Source organism: Pteronotus mesoamericanus, unplaced genomic scaffold (genome assembly GCF_021234165.1).
Source record: "Pteronotus mesoamericanus isolate MK-2021 breed Mesoamerican mustached bat unplaced genomic scaffold, CSHL_Meso_final contig_20, whole genome shotgun sequence".
Lineage (NCBI taxonomy): Eukaryota > Metazoa > Chordata > Mammalia > Chiroptera > Mormoopidae > Pteronotus > Pteronotus mesoamericanus.
In genome coordinates this window covers 30,581,746-30,591,082 of record NW_026555085.1, presented here as the reverse complement: position 1 = coordinate 30,591,082, position 9,337 = coordinate 30,581,746, and the positions used below count along the sequence as shown (strand labels likewise).

Sequence of the window (9,337 nt, the reverse complement as noted above, 5' to 3'; positions counted from 1 at the left end):
GTCTAATTCTTCTTGTACCCCTTTCTTACTAATAATTAGCTAATTACCTACAGTAAAAATCATCCCAGAGAACATTTTCTGTCTTGGTTAAACTTAATAAGCAATCTAATAAGATTGATAGAGACTACTGTGAGAACTTATGTATACCTGGTTAAGCCAGAACAAAGTTGTTTTTCACTTTAAAAAGTGATAGTTGCTAACCAGCAGTATAAAATGGCCATAATTTGGTGGCTGGCTTTAGTTTTAATTTTTTCAAGTTGTTTCTAAAGCATATTTTCGAAGTATAGCAATTATACTTTAGAGTATAAAACTGTATCCTCTTATTTAGCAACATGTATAAAGCAACAAAATGTCATTTATACAGAGATTAAAAACAAATTTTAAAATATTATTTTCCAATTATTGATTGTTTTTCTGGGGTACATATTTCAAACCTTTCAACCAATTTGCTTTTATGTTTAAGCCAACATTGATTCATAAATTCATTGCAGGATATGTCAAAAGAGTATTAATAGTCAGTAGTAAAAAAACATTGTAGTAGAAACTGATTTTGCATACCTGAAAAGGTAATTTATAAAATACATTATTTACTTTTTAAAAAGAGAACATAGTTGCTGTATCAGTAACTGAGAATTGGACCTTTGAACAATTTTTTTTCTACTGAAAAATTTTGTCTAGCTGTAAGCAGTCTTTTAAACTAAAAAAAAAAACAAAATGAAACAAGTTTCTCCAAGAATAACTATATGTGTGAGATAAATAAGAAAGCATACCATTCTATTATGTACTTTTGCCTAAATTTTAAAATAATAATGTCCACAATCTTTTGTTAAAACATAAAGCCTCTGTCAAAAGTGTATATGTTATTTTAGGTTAAAGGATTGAAGAGCAAGATTATACTTAAAAGTAAATAAAATTTGCAAGAAAATACTTGACAAAAGTTTTTCAGTTAAAGTATTGAAACATTCAAAGTTGACTTATAAAATAACAAAAGAAACAAAATTGCAAACAAAAATGTTTATGGATTTTTCAAACATAAATTCATGAAATAATGTTTAGGTAGCCAGGCTCATGCTGATGGGGAGCAGGAACTATCAGAGTAAGTATACTCTACTTGGAAAAATCAGTAATGTACAAACAAGCCCAAATAATGAATTGCAGAAGCTTTATCATCACTGCCATTTTTCTTTTTAAAAATTTTTTATTGTTATTCAATTACAGTTGTTCCCATTTCTCCCCATTACTCTCCCCTACCCTAACCTCCTGCCACCTGCCATTTTTCTTACTTCCAAAATAAAAACCATGATTAAACCATTCATACTGTATATTACTCATACATTTACTTCAGAAATTCAAGAACTATAAACAACCAATGAATTTATTTTCACCATAGGAATAACATATTGTACTTCTCTGTCAATGTTACTTGAAAACCTTCAGTGTCAAAACAATTTGACAGCAGTAATGAACAATTTAATAAATATGCAATGATCTTTCATTACAGAACTTTGAAGATGCATGTTAATTCATGTTGTTAACCTTAGGATCACAGTACATAGAATCGAAATAGAAATGAGTTGGGTGGCTTTCGAAGTAATGTTGATCTCTCACTTTATTTATAATCCCATTAGAATCAGTAAATTCATTTCATAGGCCCTTTCATCCATTAATCACTGGATGGCAGAAGTTAATGAAATTTTTTCCTGTTACGATATCCATTGTTGACAATGATGTCCCAAAACCTCCAAGGAAGTCATTGTTATTGCACCATACAACAAGGACCTGGAACATTTCCAAAAGTTTAAAAAATAAAAATAAAAAATGGAATTACATTGGACATTTCCTGACACCTGCATTGGTACTGTATGATTAATAAAAACATGTCAATTGCCTGGACTGAACCAGTGATCAATACACACCTAGTATTCAAATGAGTAAAATTGCAGTAAAAGGAAGTAGTCTTTATAGCCTTTTGGTCACTTCCAGTCAAAGGTTAAAGTTCAAAGACTGAATGACTTTAAAAGTGCTCATTTTTTAGTAAGTTTGTCTTCTGTTAGAAAGACAATATGATAATGGCATCAACAAGAATCATCATGATATCACCATTTTGTTTTATTTGGATTCTTGTGACCTATTTGAACATAAAAATAATTATTTGGTGGTCATCTTTTTTCTCTGCAGCTGGAAAGCATGCTAAGAAAGCTAAGACAAGCTGGCTGGACTAGACCATTTGGGGACCAGTCTTCTGTTAGAATGGATAAACAAATGTGAACATTGCCATAAGCATAAGGATGAGTCGGAATATTTTCACCAGTAAATATTACCCAAGAAGAGCCAAAAGAATATCAACTATTAAACTTAAAAAGACGTTGAAATTTTCCTGTTCACATAAGGTACTTGGTGCAACTTCCATGTATACAATCCACTGTGTAATTGAATTTTGAGCACTCTTTTCATTTAAAGACATCCCAGGGGGTGGGTCCTTTTGCAAAGCCAATAGATCTTTCTGTAGTCATTTCTGTATTGATGCATTAAAGGAATAAAAATTTTGATCTTGAAGGTGGGGAGTGTCTCAAAAATGACTTAGCAAGATTCTTGCTAAAACTGGACAATGTAGGCCCAAAAAAGATGGGAACTAATGCCCGTAGCCGAAGCCTGATTGAGAAGAGGCATTAGAAAAGCCAAACCCTGACCAAAGTGTCTTTGTCATTTGAATATACTATGTTACTGGTTTTAGGATATAAGTGCAAATCATACACTTTACAATTTTCTTCTTTTTTAATGTAACTATTTCAAGCAGTAAATTTATCTCTAAGACTACTTTGGCAGAATTCCACAAATTCGAATAAGTTCTGTGTTAATATCATTTAGCTTGAAATAGTTTCTAAATTCTCTTGTGATTTCTTCTCTGTTACAAGCTTATTTGGAAGTGTGTTCCATAATTTGCAAATGCTTAGAAATTTCTTAGATATTTTAAAATTGATTGATTTAGATTAATGCTATTGGGGTTAGATAAAATGCTTTGTATAGTTTTAATGTTTTGGAATTTACTAAGACTTACTTATGACCTAATGTATAGCCTGTTTTGATGAATGCTCATGTGCCCTTGAAATAAACATACATTTTGCAATTATTGGCTGTGTTGTTTCATTAAAAAATTAGATCAAGTTGGTTGATATTATTGTTCATTTATGTTATAGCTTTACTAATATTTGACTGGTATTTCAATCACAAAGTCAGGGGTGCTAAAATTTCTAAATAGAATTGTAATTTACCTATTTCTCTTGTTGGTTATGTGAATATTTACTTTCTGTATTTTGATTCAGTTATGAAGTATACACCCATTTAATTCATGTTGAATCAAAACTGGCATTATGAAATGATACATTTTTCTTTAAATTTTTTTGTTTTAAAATCATGTTTATTCTATTACAGTTATCTCTATTTTTCTCCCTTTTTCCTCCTCCACTCATCCCACCCTGCCCCCCACTCCCACAGGCAATTCCCACATTGTTGTCCATGTCCATGTGTCATTCATACATATTCTTTGTTTAGTCCCTTTTCCTTTCCACCATTGTCCTCCTTCTCCATCCCCTCTGGTCACTTTCAGTCTGCTCCATGTTTCCATGCCTGTGGTTTATTTTGTTCATTAGCTTATTTTTTGAATAGATTCCACTTATAGGTGAGATCATATGGTATTTGTTTTTTTTACCACCTAGTTTATTTCACTTAGCATAATATTCTCCAGTCCCATCCATGTTGTCACAAAAAGTAGGCGTTTCTTCTTTCTTTTTTTGAATGCAGATTTTATTTATTTATTTATTTATTTATTTAAATGTTAAAATCCATTATAAAATATTAAAATTTAAATCCATTATAAAGTCTCAGCAATTAAAACATGACAGCAGCACAGAAAAAATCAAGTAGGTCAATGAAATAAAATGAGTATTCTAGAAATAAATGCAAATATCTGTTTAACAGTGTAATATATAATTACATTGATATTTCAAATCAATGGGGAAAATAAAGCTTATTCAACAAATAAGGCACATGGATCATTATTACTTGAAATTAAACAAATATAAAGCCCTATTTCACACATTATACAAACAATACTCAGGTGTATTAAAAATCAATATATAAAATCTAAGGAGTTTTAGAAAATATACAAAATAATATTTTTCATACCCTGAAGTAACATATTCAAACCCAGAAGACATAAAGGTATTGACAATATGACCATATTAAACATTTAAGACTATATAGTAATATACATAGGAAAAAACAGTTAAAGGACAAGGAATAGAATAAGGAAGTATTTGCAACATATCTAAGAAAGGGTTAATAGTGTTTTGTTTTTGTTTTTTAGGGAAACTCTTCTACAAACAATTTAATAAAAAAATGGCTAAAGAATACCAGGAAGTCATTTTAAGCTTTTTAAAAATAATAGAAATAGGCAAGAAGTCTACAAAAACAGGTTTAGTTTCAACAAATAATAAAGGAACAATTAAAATAGCACATCATTGTCACAATCAGATTAGTAAGTATTAAAAATAGTGGTAATGTCAAGTATTGGTGACTGTGAAAGAAACGGGGTATTCACAGACTCTTTTTCTTCATCTTCTTAAAGCAGTCCCTTTTGCATCTCTTGCAATGCTGGTTTGGCAGAGGTGTATTCTTTTAGCCTTCTTTTTTTCTGGGAAACTCCTTGTTTTGCCATTTTAATTGAGAGCCTTGCTGGGTAGAGCAGTCTTGGTTGCAGGTCTTTGCTTTTCATGACTTGGAGTATTTCTTACCATTCCCTCCTGGCTTGCAGCGTTTCTGTTGAGAAGTCAGCTGCTAGCCATATCGGGGCTCCCTTGTACATTACTACCTCTTTCTCCCTTGCTTCCTTTAGGATTCTCTGTCTGTCTTTGATATTTGCCATTTTAATGATGAAGTGTCTTGGAGTGGGCTTCACTGGGTTCCTCTTGAATGGGACCCTCTGTGCTTCCTGAACTTGTGTGACTTTTTCTCTCCTATAATTAGGGAAGTTTTCCATCATTACTTTTTCAAACAGGTTCTTCATCCCTTGCTACTCTTCTTCTCCATCTGGTATCCTATTATACGGATATTATTATGTGTCAGGTTGTCCTGCATTTTCCTCAATGCCTCTTCATTCTTTCTGAGTCTTTTTTTTCAGTTTCTTGCTCTTTCTGGCAGCTTTTTTTTTTTACCTTGTCTTCCAGCTCTCTGATTCAATCCTCTGCTTCATCTCAGTTGCTTTTGATTCCTTCTACTGTGTTCTTCAATTCGGAAATTGTAGTCTTCATTTCCTCTTGTCTCTTATTGATAGTTTCTATGTCCTTTTTCATGCTGATATTTTGCAGTAAGTTCCTTATAGTTTCTCTGTAGTTTTTAGTAATTCTCTCTGAGCTCATTAAAAGTTTCCTTAGATCCATTGTTCTGAACTCACTCTCTGATAGTTTACTTGCTACTCTTTCATTTAGTTCTCTTTCTGGGGATTCATCCTTTCCCTTTGATTGCGGGGTGTTTCTTTGTCTTCCTATTATTTGAGAGACTCTTCCTTTTTGCTTCTGCTTCTTAAATTGATGTCTTGTTATCCTGACTTTGTGGTGTGAACTTCTATGGTAGGAGACCACTGTTTTTTCTTTCTAGATCTGCCTCTGATGATGTCAGTTGTTGACCCTGTCTGACCTAGGCAGTCGGTTCGAGACTTCTGGGAATCTACTGTCTGTGGCTGTCTCCTTCAGCTGTTAAGCTAGTCACTCTGCACTCAGTAGGCTGGTTTAGACACCACAGGGCAGGGCACAGTCCCTTCTGGAGGCAGGGCTATTGGTTCTTCTCACACTGCTGCCGCTCAGGGTAGTGGTCTGCAAGATGCCTGATGCCATATGGGGGATGAGTCAGCACCAGGATCCCATCAGCTACTTTCTCAGTTCTCTTCCCAAAGCCTCCTTCCCCAGTCTCTCCTCAGGCTTCTCTTACCCACTCTGCCCCCTTCTTTACCAGAGCTCAGGGTAAGTGGCTGCAAGTAAAAATTTATGCGTTGGCCTTTTAAACAGCTCTTTGCGTCTCTAGCTGCCTATCTCTGGCAAAGAGCTACCCTGCCACTTTTCACAGCTGTCTGTTATCTGTGTACTTTTTGGACTCTGGTGCTGTAGTCTGGAGATCCCTGTTTATGGTTTTGACCCTGCTCATCTTGGGGATCCAACTGGCTGTTTAAATATCCTTCTGGTGCTGCCGTCTGTGGGCACCCTGCCTGCCTTCTCGAGTCTCTACTGCACTCCTTACCAGTTAGGCTGTGCTTAAAGCTCATTCTCTGTCTGTCTGAAGTTATAAGGCTTCTCTCTCCCTATTGTTTAGTTGTTTGTTCCAGGTGATTTCTCCACAATTTAGTTGTAATTCCAGATTGGTCCTGGGAGGAGGTCAGTGTGACTTCCACTCACTTCCCCACCATCTTGATTCTCAAGAAATGATTCTCTTTTCCTGGTAATGTATTTTTGTAAAAGTCAACTATAATATTAACCTGGCTATACCAGGTTTCTTATGTTAAGGTTTTATTTGGCATATTGTTTGTTCCTTATTTTTACTGACAATTCATCTAAGTCTTTATATTTAAATTTATCTATTATAAAATACAGCAAATTGGACCTTATTTTTATATTTATCTGAAAACCTTTGCCTTTGATTGAAGTATTTATCCATTTTTATTTAACATAAGAGTTGATGTGAGATTTGTTTACCACTTGCTCCTTTGTTTTTTTCTAATTTTTTTCATTTCTTGTCTTATCATAATTTAAGGAGATATTTTTAATATTTCATTTTTGTTTTCTAGCTACATTGTTTTTACTTATTAGATGCTATAGCCACACCTAACTTTGAATTAATATTATACCATTTCATATAAAGTGTAAGAATTTTAAACCAGTAAAATATCATTTATATTTCTCCCACCTGTCGTGCTATTGTTTTCATATACTTTGGCTCTGCATATTTTATAAACCCTACATGTATATTCATTACTCTTGCTTTGAACCAGCAATTGACTTTTAATTGATCTAAGAAAAGAAGGGGCACAATATTTTATATATTTACAATTTCCAGTTCTCTTTTTAATTCATATCAATTTGTAATTCCAGCTTTCCTCATTTCCTTTCAGCTTGAAGAACTTGCTTTTAGCACTGTTTCTTTGAGATTTTGTTGGCAACAAATTCTCTCAGATTTCATTTATTTTATTTTTTTATTACTTATTTTTTATTATAGTTGACTTACAATATTATATTAGTTTCAGGTATGCAACATAATGATTAGACATTTACATATCAAATTTTTATTTTTTAAATTAACTTTATTGGCGTGACATTGATTAATAAGACTATATAGATTTCAAATGTACAATTTCATGATAGATCATCTGCATATTGCTTTGTGTGCCTACCAGCCATCTACTTTCATTCATTTAAAAATATTATCTTTCATTTTTGGAACATACTTTTGCCAGATATAAAATTTCAGAATGACTTTTTTCTGTTATACTTCAGTTATTATTCATTGATTTTGAGTTATATACTTTTCTGATGAAAGATCAGCTGTAATTATTAATTTTATCTTTTCTCTTACAGTATTTAAAATTTGTCTTTTTTTGTTCAGCAGGTTGACTAAGATGAGTTTAGATGTAGTGTTCTTTATATTTATTTTTGGGAGTCCACCAAATTACCTATATATTTGTTTATTGTTTTTCTTCACATTTGAGTATATTAGTATACTTTTTAAGATTTCTTATTGTATTTTTAAAATTGAGTATAATTGACATATAACATTGTGTAAGTTTAGATTGTGCAATGTGTTGATTTTATCATCAAAGTCTTAGCTAATACTTCTATCATTTCATATTATTATTTTTCCTTTTTTTTGCATTGAGAACATTTAAAATTTACTCTCTTAGCAACTTTGAAGTATGATAGTGTTATTAACCATAGTCATAATGCTATGCAATAAAAACTCAGAATTTAATCATCTTTTAACTGTAAGTTTGTACTATTTGACCACCCAGCCCCTGGCAGACATATTGTACTTTGTTTCTGTAAATTCAACTACTTCATTTTTTTCTTAACATTTTTTATTGTTATTCTATTACAGTTGTCCCAATGTTTTTCCTCTCTACCTCCTCCACCCAGCCCATGTCCCCATTCACATAGTCAATCCCGACACTGTTGTCTGTGTCCATGGGTCATTCACACATGTTCTTTGACTAGTCCCTTCCCCTTCTATACACCATTATCGGCCCCCCTCACTCTGGCCACCCTCAGTCTTTTCCATGCTTCTATGTCTCTGGTTCTATTTTTCTTATTGGTTTATTTTGTTCATTAGATCCCTCTTAAAAGTGAGATCATATGGTATTTGTCTTTTACTCACTGGCCAGTTCCAGGCTGTTTTGATTATAGTGGTTATGTAGTGTTGTTTTATTTCAGGTATTGTGATCCCTCCAATTATGTTCTTCTTTCTCAGGATTGCTGAGGCTATTCTAGGTCTTCTTTAGTTCCATATAAGTTTTAGAAGTATTAGTTCTCAATCAATGAAATATGTCATTGGTATTTTAATAAGGATTATATTTAATCTACAGATTGCTAAGGGTAGTATGGACATTACAATGATGTTAATTCTTCCAATCTATGAACAGGATATTTGTTTCCATTTGTTTTCCTCATCCTCAAATATATCTGTATATTTGAATATATCTGTAGTGACCTTCCTTGTCTCCTGTATGGCCTTTGTTTTAAAGTTTATTTTTTTCATGTTCATTTGCTTGGAATATTTTTTCCATCCCTTTGCTTTCAACATGTATAGATCTTTTGTTCTGAGGTGGGTCTCTTGTAGACAACATATATGTGGGTTGCTTTTTCTCATCCATTCAGCTATTTTATATCTTTCAATTGGAGAATTTAATCCATTTACTTTTAAGGTTATTATTGATAGGTATTTATTCATTGTCATCCCTGCCACCCCTTCTTCATCTTTTTAAAGCAGTCTGTTTAACATCTCTTGCAGTGCTGGTTTGATGGAGATGTACTCTCTTAACCTTTTTTTGTCTAGGAAGCTCCTTCTTTCTCCTTCCATTTTAAATGAGTGCCTTGCCGAGTAGAGTAGTCTTGGCTGTAGGTTTTTGCTTTTCATTAGTTAGAATATTTCCTGCCATTCCATTCTGCTTTTAGTGTTTCTGTTGAGAAATCAGCTGACAGCCTCACAGGAGCTCCCTTATATATTACTAGGGGTTTCTCACTTGCTGCCTTTAAAATTTTCTCTCTTTGTCTTTAAATGTTGCCATTTTAACTATGAT

The 9,337-nt window shown here is 32.9% G+C and overlaps 1 pseudogene; it reads right to left on the bottom strand.

Moving 5' to 3' along the window:
• Positions 1–2,075: 2,075 nt before the first annotated feature.
• Positions 2,076–9,337, bottom strand: part of LOC129066853 (ubiquitin-conjugating enzyme E2 W-like) — a 172,214-nt pseudogene continuing 164,952 nt past the window's right edge.